At 39.7% G+C, this 18,607-nt stretch overlaps 1 protein-coding gene and 2 long non-coding RNA genes across 5 annotated transcripts in view; 1 reads left to right on the top strand and 2 right to left on the bottom strand.

The window, feature by feature from the left end:
- Window positions 1-5,806, bottom strand: part of SGK3 (serum/glucocorticoid regulated kinase family member 3) — a 112,125-nt gene extending 106,319 nt beyond the window's left edge. The window contains exon 1 of one of the 3 annotated variants that reach the window (XM_019925237.3): window positions 5,671-5,806. The gene's annotated coding sequence lies outside the window, so the exon portion shown is untranslated. The remainder of the gene's footprint in view (window positions 1-5,670) is intronic. The other 2 variants (XM_019925232.3, XM_033843249.2) reach the window with 2 other exon arrangements.
- Window positions 5,807-6,111: 305 nt separating this feature from the next.
- Window positions 6,112-18,607, top strand: part of LOC109548305 (uncharacterized) — a 35,254-nt gene continuing 22,758 nt past the window's right edge. The window contains exons 1-2 of the long non-coding RNA XR_002174371.3: window positions 6,112-6,254; window positions 10,572-10,617. This is a non-coding gene — a long non-coding RNA (uncharacterized lncRNA). The remainder of the gene's footprint in view (window positions 6,255-10,571; window positions 10,618-18,607) is intronic.
- Window positions 9,240-18,607, bottom strand: part of LOC101317970 (uncharacterized) — a 32,289-nt gene continuing 22,921 nt past the window's right edge. Inside the window, exons 2-3 of the long non-coding RNA XR_012327206.1 lie at window positions 17,877-18,021; window positions 9,240-12,026 (exon numbers count right to left, since the gene is read on the bottom strand). This is a non-coding gene — a long non-coding RNA (uncharacterized lncRNA). The remainder of the gene's footprint in view (window positions 12,027-17,876; window positions 18,022-18,607) is intronic.

The raw sequence follows: 18,607 nt of genomic DNA, 5'->3' as shown, positions 1-18,607 counted from the left end.
AACCAACAACCATTTTTTAAAAATTATAGTATAATCTTAACTTCTGAGTGTTTATTAACAGTGGTCCAGGTTCAAATAAGCAAATAATACAGTGCTTTCATGTTTAAGGCATCATCAATTTTAGCACCATGTTGTTTGGAAGCAGAATAAAAATGTCTTCTCAAAACCTTTTTCATTCATGTTTATGAAAAAATAGGCCTTTACTCTCAGTGTAACCTAAGTAGCTATTACCTTGGTACTGAGCTCCTCATAATGTTTGGCCCAAGCACCTTTACAGGTGAGCTGAAGTTGGTATGAAGTCAGCTACCTGGGCTTGATCCCCAACATGCACGTTTTGAGAGAGTCCCCAGGGACACCTTAATATTCCTGCAGCCAGCATTGTCTCTTCTCTAATTCCCAAGGATGGAAGGCTGATCTACATGTGCTTCTCACCAATACATTTCTCTGCTGATGAAAGTTGGGAAGAAAAGGGTTTGGAACCTTGATACACCATTTCTCAAAGAGTGCTAACCTCTGGTCTCAGATAACCTTCTTAGTCTTCAACTTACTTAAAAACAAAGAGATTGTTTTTAAACCAGAGATCTAGAACTTCAGATATATTTCCTAAAGGAATCAGTGATTTTACCTAGAAATGAGCTTTCAAGACCAAAGCACACTCTACTCAATCTAACATCTTCAATGGGGAAAAAAAATAGCACAAAACAATGCTACTGCAGTGACATGAACCAAAAAATATATATAAACGGTTTTAAATTTTATCATACATGCCAGTGCTTAAGGAAAAACAGCTTATTTAGAGGCGAGGAGGTGGGTGGAGACTTCTGTGGAAATTCTGAAAGAAATTACTGGGTATTCTCAACTACTAGTTCTTTATAATATCTACCTTTCCTCCCAAACTAAAAGCTTCCCTTTTCCTTATTAAAGGCTTGTTCTTAACTGTATCACCATGATTAGTATCTTCTTTGCTCAAGACCAAAATGAAGAGAGTGTGATGGAGAAAGGACAGAGAGAAATTTTCTTAAAGCAAAAGCTGGAAGAAGAGGAAAAAAGAACAAGGTTAAAAGGGGGACTAAGCTCTCAGAAAGTGGAGGAAAGCCACTAAAGGATATAAGAGAAAAGTGTGGGCGACAGCCTGTGCACATGTGCTGTGGGAGAAGAAAAAGGGCGTGGAGAGATTAGCCCAGACAGATGCTGTCTGGAAAAACTGGTGGGGTTAGTAACTAGAGAGTTGTATGCATGAAATTATACTAAATCAAGTGTTACTAACTCTGAGATAGCCTATAATATAAGAGGATCACAAGAAACTTCAAGGTCACTTATTCCTACCATTGGAGGGAGCTTTGTTAAACCAATTACTCCAAACAATGTACTTATCATTAGGAGACTATTTCAAAACATCTGAAGTTCAACTGTTCTAATTTTTAACTGAATTCAACATTTTTTCCTTCGTTCAGGTCCATTATTTTTGCTTTTCCTTTAGTGATCATAATCTATGATATATGAATATTCTATCATTTCTCTTCTTAAATATCTTGTATTTTAGATGTACTTAGAATATTGACTGACCTCCATCAAAAGGATATATGCTTTTTGCTGATCTGAATGGATTTGTCCATCCACACACCCTTACCTCATCCTCTTTATGAGCAGTAGTATAAATTTCCAGTAGTGTTATCCAGATTTGGGGAATGGCAGGTGGCCAGGAAATGTAGTAAAATAATTGGTTCAAAAGTGCCTGGAATCTATGACGTTGGTTGACTAAATAAACATGGTTCTCTAACCAACAAAGCAAGCCCACATAAAAGAAAAATTTAATGTCATTGGAAATATGGATATGCACACACAAATGAAAGTTTAGAAGGATATACTCTAAAATGCTAATAGTGATTATTGAGTGGTAGGTTTACTGATGATACTTTTTTTCTTTGAATTTTTCTTAAAAATATTACTTTGGTGATTTAAATATTTTTAAAAGAACATATAGATAATAGAAATACAAAATGGATAAATTATTAACTACAAAGTGGAATACTATGCAGCTGTCAAAAACAATGATGTAGGGGGTTTCCCTGGTGGTGCAGTGGTTGAGAGTTCACCTGCCAATGCAGGGGACACGGGTTTGTGCCCTGGTCCAGGAAGATCCCACATGCCGTGGAGCGGCTGGGCCCATGAGCCATGGCCGCTGAGCCTGCGCGTCCGGAGCCTGTGCTCTGCAACGGGAGAGGCCACAACAGTGAGAGGCCCACGTACCGCAAAAAAAAAAAAAAAAGTGAAATGAGAACAAAGATTCCACTATAAGGAATGCAATAGGTAAAGGAAAACAGAGACACCGAGTCCCTTAAAATAATGTGGGAGCTGTTTCTGTCAGGAATAACGTGTTACATAATTTGAGTTTCATGAATCAGCAGTTTAGTCAGTAATTTACATGAATTTTTTTAAAAGAGAGAGAGAAAAAAAAACCAACCCTGAGGATTGGAAAAGGTAAAGTGGTTTCTGAACAAGGCAGGTTTCAAAAGTATTTTATTCCACCCCCACGCAGAAGAAGGCTGACAGGCAGATGACTTGGTCTGGCTTCATTAAGGGTTTCCTACCGTCTAGTATCCCTCATGGGAAGGGCCACTCCATCTCTCATTTTTCTCGATAGCCCTTCCCAATTCCTCCCACTAGGTAATGGCCACATTGACCTCTCTCACTGAAAGTTATCCATCTGGAGGTAACATACTTTAGGATACAGAGTTATATTTGAAGGATAAAAAGTTGAGGGATTTTTTGTTGTTGTTTTTTAAAAGACCCTTTATATTAAAGTAATTGCAATACTTCAAAAAACACAGTAGTGATGTCAGACACTTCAAAACAAATTACAATACCTATGGTCATTGTATGTGAACTTGATCATAAATCTAGGTAGCTGAATCATTTCACTTACGTTGAAAACCTACAGTGATTTGTAGTCCTTAAAAATGACCTTAAATGAGCAGGGAGAGACAAGAAAGCTGTCAACACAAACACGAAATCTATGTGTCCAATCTTAACTCTCTCCAATTCAGAGGAAAAAAGTAGGATGCTTGAGAAAGGAAAAAAAATAACAAACCTATTTGTTTTTTCAAAAACCAGAGATGAGGGACTTCCCTTGTGGCCCAGCGGTTAAGACTCCACGCTCCCAAAGCAGGGAGCCCAGGTTCGATCCCTGGTCAGGGAACTAGATCCCACATGCTGCAACTAGAAGATCCTGCATGCTGCAAGGAAGATCCTGCGTACTGCAACTAAGACCCCACGCAGCCAAATAAATTAATTAAAAAAAAAAAAACAGAGATGCTAAATCCCAAGAAATGAGTCCAAAGGGCATTCCATCTCATCCCTTTTGTAGAAAATATGTTGTAGCAGATACTGTTTGAAATAACAGAGAAACATTGGACTAGGCCTGGCAATCTCTTAGGCACAAATCAACTAAGGGGTTTGAGAGGCATAATGTTTTGAAATAGCAAGAAATCTGAAGTCATTGGGAATCATTTATTCCACAAATGTTTATTACAGGCTGGCATGTGCCAGACACTGTCCACACACCTGCTCTCCATTCAAGCTCTGCCTCTTACCAGCTGTGCCACCCTGGATAAAGCATTTTAACATTTCTATGCCTCAGTTTCCTCGTCTGTAAAAACAGGAATAAAAAATGGCTACCAACCTCACAAGGACCCTCTGAAGAGCAAATAAGTATACCTGGAAGGACTTTGTAAACCATGAAAGTGTTAGTTGTCATTTGGCTGAATTGAATTCATGAATGTCTGTGTGCCATAAATTATATCAGAGGAAAGTGAGCCTTCCTGCTTCTGGGAGACACTTCATAATCTTATTAAATAAGGCTTAGAGTGTCATTTAATCATCTCCCTGGAAATTTAAATATATGAAACAGAGAGAGAAAGCTAGTATGACGTGCAGATTTTGACATCAGATTCATAATCACCATAATGACAAGAACCGTGTTTGTTTTATTCACCATTTTGGGTCTCAATCTGGCCATCAGGCCAAGGCACTCATTTGAAGAGGACACTTAATCCTGGAAAATATGCTCTCTACATATCTGCAAATCACAAAATGGTTACCTAGAAGGTTGATCCATCAACTCAGTGTTACCTGCAGCAAATGGCAGTAAAATTACAAAGCATTATTTGTTACATTGATGTGTTCAAACAAAAATGTTCTATTTTATGGTACATTTCAAGTTCAGTCTGACCCTAAAATATAAGCTACAGTCAAATAAATTGTCAATCATATCGGGAAGGAAACAAAATTAGCCTCAGTGCAGTGGCACTTGAAGAAAGGGGGAAGTTCTGGTCTCTCCAGAGTTAGCTAAGGATGGGCACTATGGCAGATGAGAAAGACCATGTTACGGAAGATGCTAGGCATGTGGCCAGAGATCTGCAAGGAAGAGGTCTCACTCCCGTGGCTCCAGACTCCCTTCCCCCAGGGAGTGGAGGGGTGGTGGCTTGCTTACAGGACTGGAAACAGAGAGCCAGAAGGCACACCCAGTCCTAAAATATGCCTGAAACTTCCTCTAATGTTTCTAGCTCCTGCAATGACATTCAGGGAACTGAAGTATGCATAGCCTCTTCGTTGTTAGAACTGCTATAATTTAACATTTTGAGTTAATATTTATAAAGCATTTAGAAAGAGCCTAACACATGTAAGAGCTATCTAAGTGTTTGATAAATAAATAAAGCACTTCCCAGATTGGCCAGGTGAATTATTAACCTAGTGACAAAGTAGAGAATCAAAATACACAACGAACGATCTACTATTTTTTTTTACCTTGATAAAGCTTTGGAAACTGTCGTGCTCTGTATTTATTCCTGCACCTCAAGTGTACCCTACAGAGTCTTGTGCAGAACTGAAATTCTAATCATGGTTCAGAGATCACTGCAAAATTAAATAATGAAAGAGTTTAAGTCTCAAGAGATGAATTCTCTTTTCTATCTTTCCAAGTAACCACCACTGAAAAGGACAGAATCGAAAAATCTCAGAGCATTTCTAGATGGCACATACCAATGCTAAGGTGAGAATCTATAGAGCCAGATGCACTTTAAAAGGCATAGAAGGGGTTCAAATCACAGGGAACGTAAAGGGCAGCCACGCACGGAAGTCGCAGACTACAGGTCCGCTGACAACAGGTTAATGATTTCCATGCCCTCCGCTCCGAGGCCTCCTCCATCCCGGTTGCTCACAGATGACCCGCATCCACTCTTGACCTCAGGTTGTGGCGTGGGTGGGATCTCCCACCCCCCGGTTCCCGGCTCCTCTACGCTCCGAAACCGCTCACGGGTTAACAACACCCGCCCCCCGCGCCAAGACACCACTCGGGCGTTTAGGAATAGGAAGGCAGAATCTGAGTTCACCTCGAGCAAACAAAGACCACAAAACTCTCAGAGCCGAAGCCTGGGCCGGGGGGTATGGTTCTTCCCCTCCGACCAACTCGGAGGTTTCCAGGCTGAGGGAGGGGGCGCTGCCAGGGGACCCGGGAAAGTCACGTTATCTCTGGGAAGAGGCAGCAGGCGAGGCCCGGGCTCCCCTCGCCCCGCCCCGTCTCACCTGCCCGAGGGGCCTGACTGCGGCCCGGAAGCGCGCGGACCCTGCCGCCCGCCCACCCGCCTCGGGTCCCGGCGGCTCCGCACTTACCCGGCTCCGTGGTGCTGCCTCCCCGCGCGGCGGGCGCGGAGCCGAGCGCACTCGCGCTTCCTCCTTCCCGGCAGGGCCGCCGGGCGCTGGCGCTTCCTCCCTGACGCGTCACGGCGGCCGGCTCCTCCCGCAGGGTGCGCGGGGCCGCCGGGGAGAGCTGGGCGTCCGGCCGTGCTCCGGGTTAGGCGCCGGCTCCCGGCTGCGGGGCGGCTGGCGCCGGGAAGGAGCCGCAGGCTGAGCTGTGCCCCCGCCGCGGAGACCCGCTGTCCTCCCGCTTGCCCGAGAACCCGCGCGAGAGCCCCGGCGCAGCGCGAGGTCCGGCCCCTCGCCGTGGGCGCAAAGTTCATAGGACCCCGCGGGATCCCGCCTAGAGGCTCATACTCTTCGTTTGTTTCCCGCTGCTCAGCTTATAGTGACCAATGCCCAGGGGCCCAAGAACGGCGTGGGCCCTAGCGCCCGGGCTCGGCGGGGGAACTTGACCCTGGCGCGAAGGGAGCAGGACCGCCGGACGCCCGGAGAGACGAGAGCCACCCGGGAGTGGCCTGGAGGGCATGTGATGGGGTGTAAACTGGACACTCAGAGAGGTGAATAAGTATCCAGATAATTCAGGGGAACACCTATGCTTCATGCTTCATTTAGCATTCTCTGAACAGTTTTCTACTTTTTCATCAGCAGAGTTTTGGCCTTTGTAAGACAGGAGAGCGCTTTCACAGATTGGCAGATCCTTTATGCAGAGAAACTTCCTTTCCACACCTCTTTTTGGATCCTCTGTGTGTGTGTGTGTCTGTGTGCGTGTGTCTGTGTGTATATTGGCATTCCATTAATCTCCACGTCAGCTGAGGGCACACTGTACAGCTTCTTATTACTCTGTCTATTTAAATACAGAAGTTGCATTTTAGAGCCATATGAATCTTTTTTTTTCAGACAGGGTGAAGAGAGGTACAGAATGTGTGCGTGATTAAATGGGTGTGGAGTGAAGTGGTCAAGAGTTTGAAGTAGAGTGCTTTTTGGTTTTGCCCCACAACCAGTTAGGTTTTATCAGATGTCACTTGAAGATAGACTCAAACAACTATTTAAAGAATCCCACGTGCATATCGTATTTCAGATTTTGAGTCAATGACCTATACTTTAGCTCATATGATTCTAGAGAACTTGCCACAAATCTATGAACAAACGAACTAATAAAGGTAATTAGAAGAACTGATTTATGTGTGGCTTCCCTAAATTCAGGGGACATTTCCTTATATTTAAAATATTCAAAAATTTAGTCTCACAGAAAAGGTAAGAATATTCATTTCTGATGTCAATTAACATTGTATGGCCTTCTCCTTCTTAAAGAAAATGGTTTGTGAATCAAATACTTTTATAGTTCAAAACATAATAATCCTACAAAACTTTCTAAACAGTGATATTCAGTGGCATACAGAAATGGATATAAAATACAGTGGATTCTAAAATCCAGTAGATACTAATCAACACATTGCCAGTGGTCCTTTATATGTTTTTACTGTGATCCATACAAAGCAATCTGCACAATAAAGCACAGAGAAGCTAGAGAAGTTCCTCTCTTGAAACAAAATCAATAAGTGATCAGTGATATCTCTTAACTAAAGCCATAGTCACAGTGCTGAAAAATTTCTCAGACAAAAGGAACTTTTGTGACAATGAACTCCAAGTGGAATCATATCATTCTCACTTCAGAGACAAATACCTGGCTATCACCACTTTTCAACTTCTTTTTTCTTTTGTTTGAAAAACAAACATCTGGGAACCATTATATTTCCAAGATAAATTTGTCCTCCTGCCGTGAAGAACACACACACACACACAGACACACACATAGACACACACACACACACACACACACACACACACACACACACCCTCCAACTCCCACAAATGCTTCAAGACAAAAGTTGGCGGGTGACGTTCAACTGATAAAATGTTGGGTATTTTGCCTTTATAATCTGAGAGCTGCAATTTAATAGCTTGATTTCTCAGAACACTAGAGGTCATAAATATATTCACAAACTATTGAAGGGTTTTTTCACTTAAAATTAAAGGACACACTTTAAAGTTGATCATTTTGATCAGTCATATTCACCTATAGATAAAGATCATATCTCCTTTTTCCTTTATGTTTCCAATTTCTTTTAAGTTTACACTGTAAAAGTTGTTGAATGTTCAGCAATATCTAGTTGATGTTTATGCCTTTATAAAAGGTTTCATGTAAATTCATGTAAGTACATTTTTTAAATAGAGAAAGTTTTTTGTTAGACTTTGGATTCCAGTATTTTGTTTGAAAATATGATTCAGTTCATGCAGGTTGGGCAAATGTTGTGTTCATCTGTTATATCTATAATGTAGACATTATGAGCACAAGCTTTGGAATCGGACAGACCCAAATTTAAGTTGTGGCTCTGCCACTTTCTACTTCCGACAAATTATTTCACCTCTGCAAGCAAAGGTTTTGTCAGGAATGTAAGGATGATAACAGTATTTTTTTCTCCTCAGTAAAACAGATAGTAATAGTGCTTATCTCATGAAATTGCTATGAGGATCAAATGAACCTAGTAGAATGACTGGAACCTATTATCAGTTGATTGCTATTGTCATCATCGTTATTGTTAGCTCTAACACAGATATAAAAATGCCAGTATTTCATATTTCATTTGCACTACTATAAAGAATGGTCAGTTTTTAGAATTTTGGGATTTTTGTAGAAGTCCTAAAAGTAACAGTAAAAAATCATAAAAGAAATACTAAGATATAGTTATGTTCAGAAGTTTAGATAACTGGACTGTCAATACTGTAAACTATTGACCCAAACATAAAAAAAAAAACAAAAAACTACCTAACCAGGTTATACAGTATTTCTTTTTAAATATGTTATGATGAGATGAGTGCCTATTGTTTTTTATTTTTAAGTGAGTTCTGGTTTATGATCTTTTTTTAAAAATTTATTTATTTTTGGCTGCATTGGGTTTTCGTTGCTGCACACGAGCTTTCTCCAGTTGCGTTGAGCGGGGGCTACTCTTCGTTGCGGTGCACGGGCTTCTCATTGCGGTGGCTTCTCTTGTTGCAGAGCACGGGCTCAAGGCGCGCAGGCTTCGGTAGTTGTAGCACGCGGGCTCAGTATTTGTGGCTTGTGGGCTCTAGAGTGCAAGCTCAATAGTGGCGCACGGGCTTAGTTGCTCCGCGGCATGTGCGATCTTCCCGGGCCAGGGCACGAACCCGTGTCCCTTGCATCAGCAGGCGGACTCTCAACCGCTGCGCCACCAGGGAAGCCCAGGAAAGGTGTTTTTGATTCATGTTATTTGCATAGTTTTTATAGCACCTTTTCTTTCATTCTACTACAGACTCACCTACTTAAGTGGGTCAGACATCATGAGTTGTTGCTATAGTTTCCAGCTATGTTTATCCATTGATATACCAACCGTAATATCCCACAACTTCAGAAAAGAGAAAGCTATTTTTATTGGGAAAGTCGTTTAAGGCATAGTCCTAGCCATGAATTGGCTCAGAAAATAATTAACAAGAAAAGCCTGCTGTAAAAATAGGTGAGAATATGAGTTTAAATGACCAATTTATTGAATTTTTTGAGAAAGCAATTTAATAAAGCAATGCAAAGTATAGTTAGAATAACTCAGATCCTCACGGGAACTGAAACAGACCGATTTATACTGCCTTAGCACAAAGCAGAATTACCCTGTTTCCTTGATCTGGAAAACAGTTCAGAGCATGCTCATTTTGTGTGTTGCCTGTGGGAGTGGCTCAAAGCTCAACATCTTTCTTGGGCCAAGTTAGCCATGTTCAAACTCAAAACTGAAATGCCTAAAGTTCAGGTGTATTTTGTAATAAAAAGAAAACTCCATTTTAAAGCAAGACTATATTAGGGCCAAATATAAGGCTTTTCAAGACTTCCCTGGTGGCGCAATGGTTGAGAGTCCGCCTGCCGATGCAGGGGACACGGGTTCGTGCCCCAGTCCAGGAAGATCCCACATGCCGTGGAGCCGCTGGGCCCGTGAGCCATGGCCGCTTAGCTTGCGGCCATGGCTTTTCAGATCACAGAACTTTCTTACTTTCTATATTAGACTCATGAAAAAAACCAATGGGAAGTGTTAGGAGATCAAACCACCTAAACTGCTAGCATCAGCTTTTTGATTAAAAAGCTGCTAGAAATTGCTTTAAATCTTGCTAAGAACATTCCATTATCTGAAGTAAAACTATTATCCTTCCCTGTTAAGGAAATCTCATTATCTTCCGATCTAGTTATTATGAGCATCAAGAACAAAATAAAAATTGCCCCTTTTTTCTTTCTCATTTTCCCTCTTGTTTTTTTCTCTCTTGTTTGGATAGTCTGTTACATACATAAACTGTGTCTGTTGTTAGTTGACAGTAGCTTATTTACATAAGTCCTGTCAGGAGTTCCTGTGTCCCTCAGAGAATCATATTAGGCCTTTGAGCTCAAACCTACTAGGTAGACTTTGAAGATAATAATTATTTTAGTTAATTATCAGTATAGAATAATAGCTTTCTTAAACACCATTCATTTGGTGACTCAGTTATTTACTGTTAATTATGTGCAATTAATGATTGAACCTGTCTCATATGGCAAAGTCTTAATAGCCTTTGGCTTAAAGAGATGCATGCATTGCTGTTATTTCCTCATCTAGTTCCCTAAGGTATCTGTGTCTGGCTCAACCAGATATGTCAAAGGCTTAAATGGAACTTAAAGGACTATAACTCTTCATATACCAGAACACCCTTAAATTCCCTAGGTTTTCTAGAATAAACAGCTTCAGTTCTTTTAACTTTTTCTACACCTCTTTTTCTCTCTTTTTTTAATGTTTTACAACTCTCGTACAACTTCTTTCCAAATTCTCCACATTCTTTTTTAGATGAGATGCCCATTATGAGACATGGAATCTTCTTTGAAACGATTGGGTAAGTCCTTAGTATAGTGAGAGCATTCTCTCAGCCCTTCAATTCACACTCCTATAATGCAACTCAGAATTATTCTTACATTTAGAATTATATTTCATCATTAGACTTTAAAATCGGAACTCTAGATGCTTGTTTAGCATACTTACACTTCTCAAACTATATTTAAGAGGTTATTTTGATTATCCTATTGAACTCCTCTGCACCTGTTTTACCAAAACTATTTTTCCTGGATGATTTTTAATTTCATCACATTTGTTAAGACAAGACATCCAAAGTGGAGGGTACAAATCCTAGGAGTACTCAAGACAATTTACTACAGTTGAGAAAGAGGATATCCCAGTGTGTAACAGATCTTCCTCAACTTACGATGGGGTTACATCCCCAATAAATCTATGATAAGTCGAAAATATTCTAAAATGCATTTAATACACCCTACCTACTAGACGTCATAGCTTAGCCAAGCCTAGCTTAAACCTGTTCAGAATCCTTACATTAGCCTACCGTTGGGTAAAATCCTCTAACACAAAGTCTACTTTATAATAAAGTGTTGGATATCTCATGTAATTCATTGAATACTGTACCGAAAGTGAAAAATGGAATAGTTTTCTGGGTCCAGAATGGTTGGAAGCGTATGGGTTGTTTACCCTCCCGATTGCCTGGCTGACCAGGAGCTGCCGCTATCCAGCATCACGAGAGAGGATCATAGCAGCATATCCCTAGCCCAGGAAAAGATAAAAAGTCAAAATTTGGAGTTCGGTTTCTACTGAATTCATATTGCTTTCACACCATCGTGAAGTTGAAAAATCGTAAGGTGAACCATTGTAAGTCACGGACCGTCTCTATTTGTTTTACCTAAAAAGGAAGAAATTAAGCTGTATTATTCAACATATGCACTGCCACTGGCATGCTCATACAGTCCTTTGTCAGTCATTCGTATGCTCTGCGAGGTATCCTGAGAAGGGTGCGCTTCCACTTGAAGGGAAACCTTCATTCATCCATCATCAGTGTGATGCAGTTTTGTGTGGTATAGGAAGTCATTGATGTGATTAATTTTGTAAAAACTAATCCTTTCAAAAAAAAAAAAAAACTAATCCTTTCAATAGAATCTATATAATATTTTGTATTGAGATGGGGAGTCATTGTGGAAACTCTTTATCTTCTATCATAGTATTCAAGATGCTTGGGCTTAAAAGCATTTGGAAAAATGTAATTTTGTTGCAAAAAACAGTGCATGTGTCCTATTAAAACTAATATATGCACGCTTAAAAATTTTGGAAACAATTTTTTATTTGTTTAAATATTTTCCAAATAATGGATTTCAGTGGGTCTTAAATTCATCTGTTGAAAAGATAAAATTCTTTTAAGTCACAGGCAGACCTCTGAGATACTGCAGGTTCGGTTCCAGACCACTGCAATGAAGCAAATATTGCAATAAAGTGAGTCACAAATTTTTTGGTTTCCCAGTGCATATAAAAGTTATGTTTACACTCTACTGCAGTATATTAAGTGTGCAATAGCATTATATCTAAAAAAAGTACATACCTTAATTTAAAAAAGACTTTATTTCTAAAATATGCTAGCCATCATCTGAACTTTCAGTGAGCCATAATCTTTTTGCAATAGGAACATCAAAGATCACTGATCACAGAGCACCATAACAAGAACAAGTTTGAAATACTGCAAGAATTACCAAAATGTAACACAGAGCCACGAAGTAAGCAAATGCTATTGGAAAAATGGTGCCAATAGACAGGCTCAACACAGGGTTGCCACAAACCTTCAAGCTGTAAAAAGTGCCGTATCTGCAAAGTGCAATAAAGTGAAGCACAATAAAATGAGGTATGCCTGTAGTTTGCAAGAATTGCTGATTGATAGCAAGCAAAATGGAAATTTACTAGTCAAACTTCAATATAAACCTTTGTAGAACTGGTTGATAAGATCGAAAAAAGAAAATGAGTACTTTAATAGATACAGTCAACAACAATGCATTTCTTCCATTTAAATCTAAATATCTTGTTGAAATATCTTTTCCAGTTATGATAGTTATTAAAATGTAGTATTAGAATAATCTAACCTTAGGACCAGATCTGCAAATCACGATATCAAGAAGAGTTAAGCCAAGAATTTTAAAAAGGAATAACATACCAAGTAACAAAACATCAAGTGAAAGCAAAACGCTCTTATACTATTAATCAAATACCATTAAATTATTTAAATATATTGATTATTTCATATTTTTAAATTTGGGGTTTATATTGTACTATGTGTACAATCTATTGCTATAGGTCACAATTACATAATTTATACAGGGGTGTGCATGCAGAAACATTCTTAAAGGTGGGGTGCATTTTCAAAAAGCAAGTTGTCGGTTACCTTTCGCCATTCCTACTCCTTCGTTTGGTGTCATCTAAGAATTTAATGCCTTTTGTTCTCTTCATTCTTCATTCAATAACTATTTGTTTAGTGCCTAGTGTGTGCCAGGTACTGTGCTAGGTTCAGGGAGGTAGAAATTAAAAATATAATCCCCACCCAGATCAGTAGTTTAAATCATTTATGAAACGTATAAAAGGACCTATTCCCACGACTAAACTCCACACTATCACCTGCTTCTCAACTCCTTCCCCCATCTCCAAACCTGGCCTTTACATATGTAATGATCCACTGTGGATGGGGACTTGAATCTGAAACTTGTCATTTGAACACCTACTTAATTTTTATGTAGTTTAAGTAAACCATTTATGACTTATTTTCTCTTCTAGATATCTGCAAGGTGCTTTTAAGGCAATCTTATGTAAATATAAATATTACTAATTCAACAAACACTTCCTCTGCAAAGCCATGTGTTAAGACAGAGGGAAGTTTTTTTGTTGTTTTTTTAACATCTTTATTGCAGTATAATTCCTTTATAATGGTGTGTTAGTTTCTGCTTTATAACAAAGTGAATCAGTTATACGTATGTTCCCATATCTCTTCCCTCTTGCGTCTCCCTCCCTCCCACTCTCCCTATCCCACCTCTCTAGGTGGTCACAAAGCACTGAGCTGATCTCCCTGTGCTATGCGGCTGCTTCCCACTAGCTATCTATTTTACGTTTGGTAGTGTATATATATCCATGCCACTCTCTCACTTTATCACAGCTTACCCTTTCCCTCCCCATATCCTCAAGTCCATTCTCTAGGAGGTCTGTGTTTTTATTCCCGTTTTACCCCTAGGCTCTTCATGACCTTTTTTTTTTTTCTTAGATTCCATATATATGTGTTAGCATACGGTATTTGTTTTTCTCTTTCTGACTTAACTTCACTCTGTATGACAGACTCTAGGTCCATCCATCTCACTACAAATATCTCAATTTCGTTTCTTTTTATGGCTGAGTAATATTCCACTGTATGTATGTGCCACATCTTCTTTATCCATTCATCTGATGATGGACACTTAGGTTGCTTCCATCTCCTGGCTATTGTAAATAGAGCTGCAATGAACATTTTGGTACATGACTCTTTTTGAATTATGGTTTTCTCAGGGTATATGCCCAGTAGTGGGATTGCTGGGTTGTATGGTAGTTCTATTTTTAGTTTTTTAAGGAGCCTCCACACTGTTCTCCATAGTGGCTGTATCAATTTACATTTCCACCAACAGTGCAAGGCTACAGTAATCAAGACAGTATGGTACTGGCACAAAAACAGAAATATAGATCAATGGAACAGGATAGAAAGCCCAGAGATAAACCCACGCACGTATGGTCACCTTATCTTTGATAAAGGAGGCAAGAATATACCATGGAGAAAAGACAGTCTCTTCAATAAGTGGGGCTGGGAAAACTGGACAGGTACATGTAAAAGTATGAAATTAGAACACTCCCTAACACCATATACAAAAATAAACTCAAAATGGATTAAAGACCTAAATGTAAGGCCAGACACTATCAAACTCTTAGAGGAAAACATAGGCAGAACACTCTATGACATAAATCACTGCAAGATCCTTTTTGATCCACCTCCTAGAGAAATGGAAATAAAAATGAAAATAAACAAATGGGACCTAATGAAACTTAAAAGCTTTTGCACAGCAAAGGAAACCATAAACAAGACCAAAAGACAACCCTCAGAATGGGAGAAAATATTTGCAAATGAAGCAACTGACAAAGGATTAATCTCCAAGATTTACAAGCAGCTCAGGCAGTTCAATAACAAAAAAAAAACCAACCCAATCCAAAAATAGGCAGAAGACCTAAATAGACATTTCTCCAAAGAAGATATACAGATTGCCAACAATCACATGAAAGAATGCTCAACATCATTAATCATTAGAGAAATGCAAATCAAAACTACAATGAGATATCATCTCACACTGGTCAGAATGGCCATCATCAAAAATTGTAGAAACAATAAATGCTGGAGAGGGTGTGCAGAGGGAAGTTTCAAGGTACAAAGATGAACTGTACTTTCAACGGGGATTTTATATCCTTGATATAACATATGAAAAATGAGAAAAACACCTTAATTTTTTCTTTATGCAACGTAGATTGCCTTCACTATTGACTGTATCCCTCAGTTACTGCAATTTTTAAATATAAATTTATTTATTTATTTTTGGCTGTGTTGGGTCTTCATTGCTGCGCCTGGGCGCAGGCTTCAGTAGTTGTGGTTCGCAGGCTCTAGAGTGCAGGCTTAATAGTTGTGGCACACGGGCTTAGTTGCTCCACGGCATGTGGGATCTCCCTGGACCAGGGCTCGAACCCGTGTCCCCTGCATTGGCAGGTGGATTCTTAACCACTGCACCACCAGGGAAACCCCCAGTACACTGCATTTTTAATTATCTTACCACTTTTGCCTTGTGTTGTTTCTTCAAGCTTAGTACCATGTGTTTGGAAGTTTTACAGGCATGGTATTTGACTTCAACCACGTCTTTCAAATTGCATCTCGTTACTTGTAATTTTAACCCATGATTGGGGTAAATTATTTTTAATTGCTACTTATTTGCATTGGAGAACAATCATATGAAAAACAGGTAGAGGAAAATACTTCTGGAAACTAGATCATAGAATGATCCTATATGCTTAAAATGGAATCCTATACATTTCCCTAAATAGCAAGAAAATGTGGTGATTTGAGGTATTCAAGGCAAGAAACTGGATCACGTGATTTCCTGAGGTCTCGTTTATTTTTAAACTCTGCAAATAAACAAAGCCCAAAGCTCACAGCCTTTGGAGGAACTTATACCCGTTTGGCTTTTTAAAAAGCAAGCAGTATTAACAGTCCAGAAACTTTGGGCATGGTATAAAAAGTCAAAATTAGTTACAAAAGTCTGTGGTAATATAAAATTCCATTTAGAAAATGGTAAGCAGCACATAGAGGCAATAAAGAGACGGCATCTTTATTGGACTTTTAACTGTTATTTACTGACTATTAACTGGCTATCCCTCCAACAGAAAAACCCAATTTTCACTATCATAAACATTTTCTTAGAAAGTAGAAAGAAAAATACAATTTGAACAAATTTCAGTACAGTGTAGTGATTAAGGACATGGCTTTAGAGGAAAACAGTCCTGGGTTTGAATCTCACTCTGCTGTTTACCAGCTCTGGACCCAAGCACATCGCCTAACTCCCTAGCTTCAGTTTTTTTCATTCAGAAAAGTAGTTCCTACTTCATAAAGTTGTTACGATTAAGTGAGATAATCACACAGTAATAACACAATACATGGTAAAATTTAAAATTATATATATATACAGTTGACCCTTGAAAAACAAGGGCGTTAGGGGTGCTGACCCCCTACCCCAACCCCAGCTGAAAATACGTGGCTAACTTTTAGGCAGCCCTTTGTATCAACAGTTCTGCATCCATGGATTCAGCCAACTAGAGATGGTGTAGTACTGTAGTACATACTTACTGACAAGAATGTGCATATAAGTGGAGGGAGACTGTCTTTTCTCCGTTGTATATCCTTGCCTCCTTTGTCATAGATTCGTTGACTGTAGGTGTGTGGTCACCTTATCTTTGATAAAGGAGGCAAGAATATACTGTGGAGAAAAGACAGCCTCTTCAATAAGTGGTGCTTGGAAAACTGGACAGCTATAAGTAAAAGAATGAAATTAGAACACTTCTTAACACCATACACAAAAATAAACTCAAAATGGATTAAAGACCTAAATATAAGGCCAGACACTATCAAACTCTTCGAGGAAAACATAGGCAGAACACTCTATGACATAAATCACTGCAAGATCCTTTGTGACCCACATCCTAGAGAAATGGAAATTAAAAAAAAATAAACAAATGGGACCTAATGAAACTTAAAAGCTCTTGCACAGCAAAGGAAACCATAAACAAGACAAAAAGACAACCCTTAGAATCAGAGAAAATATTTGCAAACGAAGCAACTGACAATGGATTAATCTACAAAATATACAAGCAGCTCATGCAGCTCAATATCAAGAAAACAAACAACCCAATCCAAAAATGGGCAGAAGACCTAAATAGACATTTCTCCAAAGAAAATATACAGATTGCCAACAAACACATGAAAGGATGCTTAATATCACTAATCATTAGAAAAATGCAAATCAAAAGTACAATGAGGTATCACCTCACACCGGTCAGAATGGCCATCATCAAACAATCTACAAACAATAAATGCTGGAGAGGGTGTGGAGAAAAGGGAACCCTCTTGCACTGTTGGTGTGAATGTAAACTGATACAGCCACTATGGAGAACAGTATGGAGGTTCATTAAAAAATTAAAAATAGAACTAACATATGACCCAGCCATCCCACTACTGGGCATATACCCTGAGAAAACCATAATTTAAGAAGACACATGCACCCCAATGTTCATTGCAGCATTATTTACAATAGCCAGGACGTGGAAGCAACCTAAATGCCCATCGACAGATGAATGGATAAAGATGTGGTATTTCTAAAATAAAAAAAAGTGGAAGAGGGAGGCAATAGAAGAAAGAGAAAGAGATGCAACTGTGGAAGAATGGTCAGAGAGATGCAACACTGCTGGCTTTAAAGGTGCAGAAAGGGGCAACTGACAATCAGTCTTAGTGAGAGGCAAGCAGGGCATGACCTGCCCTGCTTATAAACAGTTAATAAACAGTTGCCTGTTTATTAACCAGGGCTCGAACCCATGTCCCCTGCATTGGCAGGCAGATTCCCAACCACTGCACCACCAGGGAAGTCCCAAAACAGGAATTTTTAATAGTGCCTACCTCATGGCTTAAATGAGTTTATATTCACAAACTCTTAGAAGGATACCTGCCTGGTTACGTAAGTATTTGTCAAATAAAATGAAGGATATGTACATGGGTCTCTTGTGTGAATGCTGGTCTCACAATTCTGTACACAGTTCTGATGAGGCTGTCCTGTTCAGTCAAACTGTCATGCTGGAAGAAGACACGAGACAGCTGAGTGAGAGAAAAAGAACTTTATTATTCACAGCACATCAAAAAAAGAATGAGCATCAGAATGTCTGCATCAATTCCCCTTGTCTCCAAGTTCCACACAGGTGACATGGAGGGGCCCAGAGAGATGCCACATGTGCAGTGGGTTTGTGTTGCAGCTGGGGAACAATAAACTTGGGGAACCCACTGCTTTTCTAGCAAGCAGCAAGCTAAGCTTGTCCTTTGTCCCAGAAGGAGATGTTACTTCATCCCTCAAGACTGCCCACTGCAAACCCAACCACGAGAAATGGCTTGCGTACAGTGGTGTGGTAGAGAGCCTCCAAGACAGCCCATAACAGTCCCCAGTATTCCCAATACTTGCCTCCCAATATTCACTCTTTTGTGTGACACCCCTCCCTCCAGTTGATTGTGGGCTGGACTTACTGACTCACTTCTAACTAACTGAATACAGCACAAGAAATGGGATGTTGCTTTTGAGATGAGGTTATAAAAAGACTGGCTTCTGTCTTGGGCACTATCTTATGTTCTCTCACTGACTCACTCTGTGGGAAGACAGCTGTCATGTTGTGAGATGCCTTATAGAGATAAC

The sequence above is a fragment of the Tursiops truncatus genome, chromosome 17 (assembly GCF_011762595.2).
Source record: "Tursiops truncatus isolate mTurTru1 chromosome 17, mTurTru1.mat.Y, whole genome shotgun sequence".
Classification (NCBI taxonomy): domain Eukaryota; kingdom Metazoa; phylum Chordata; class Mammalia; order Artiodactyla; family Delphinidae; genus Tursiops; species Tursiops truncatus.
This window is presented reverse-complemented; position numbering and strand designations above follow the sequence as displayed.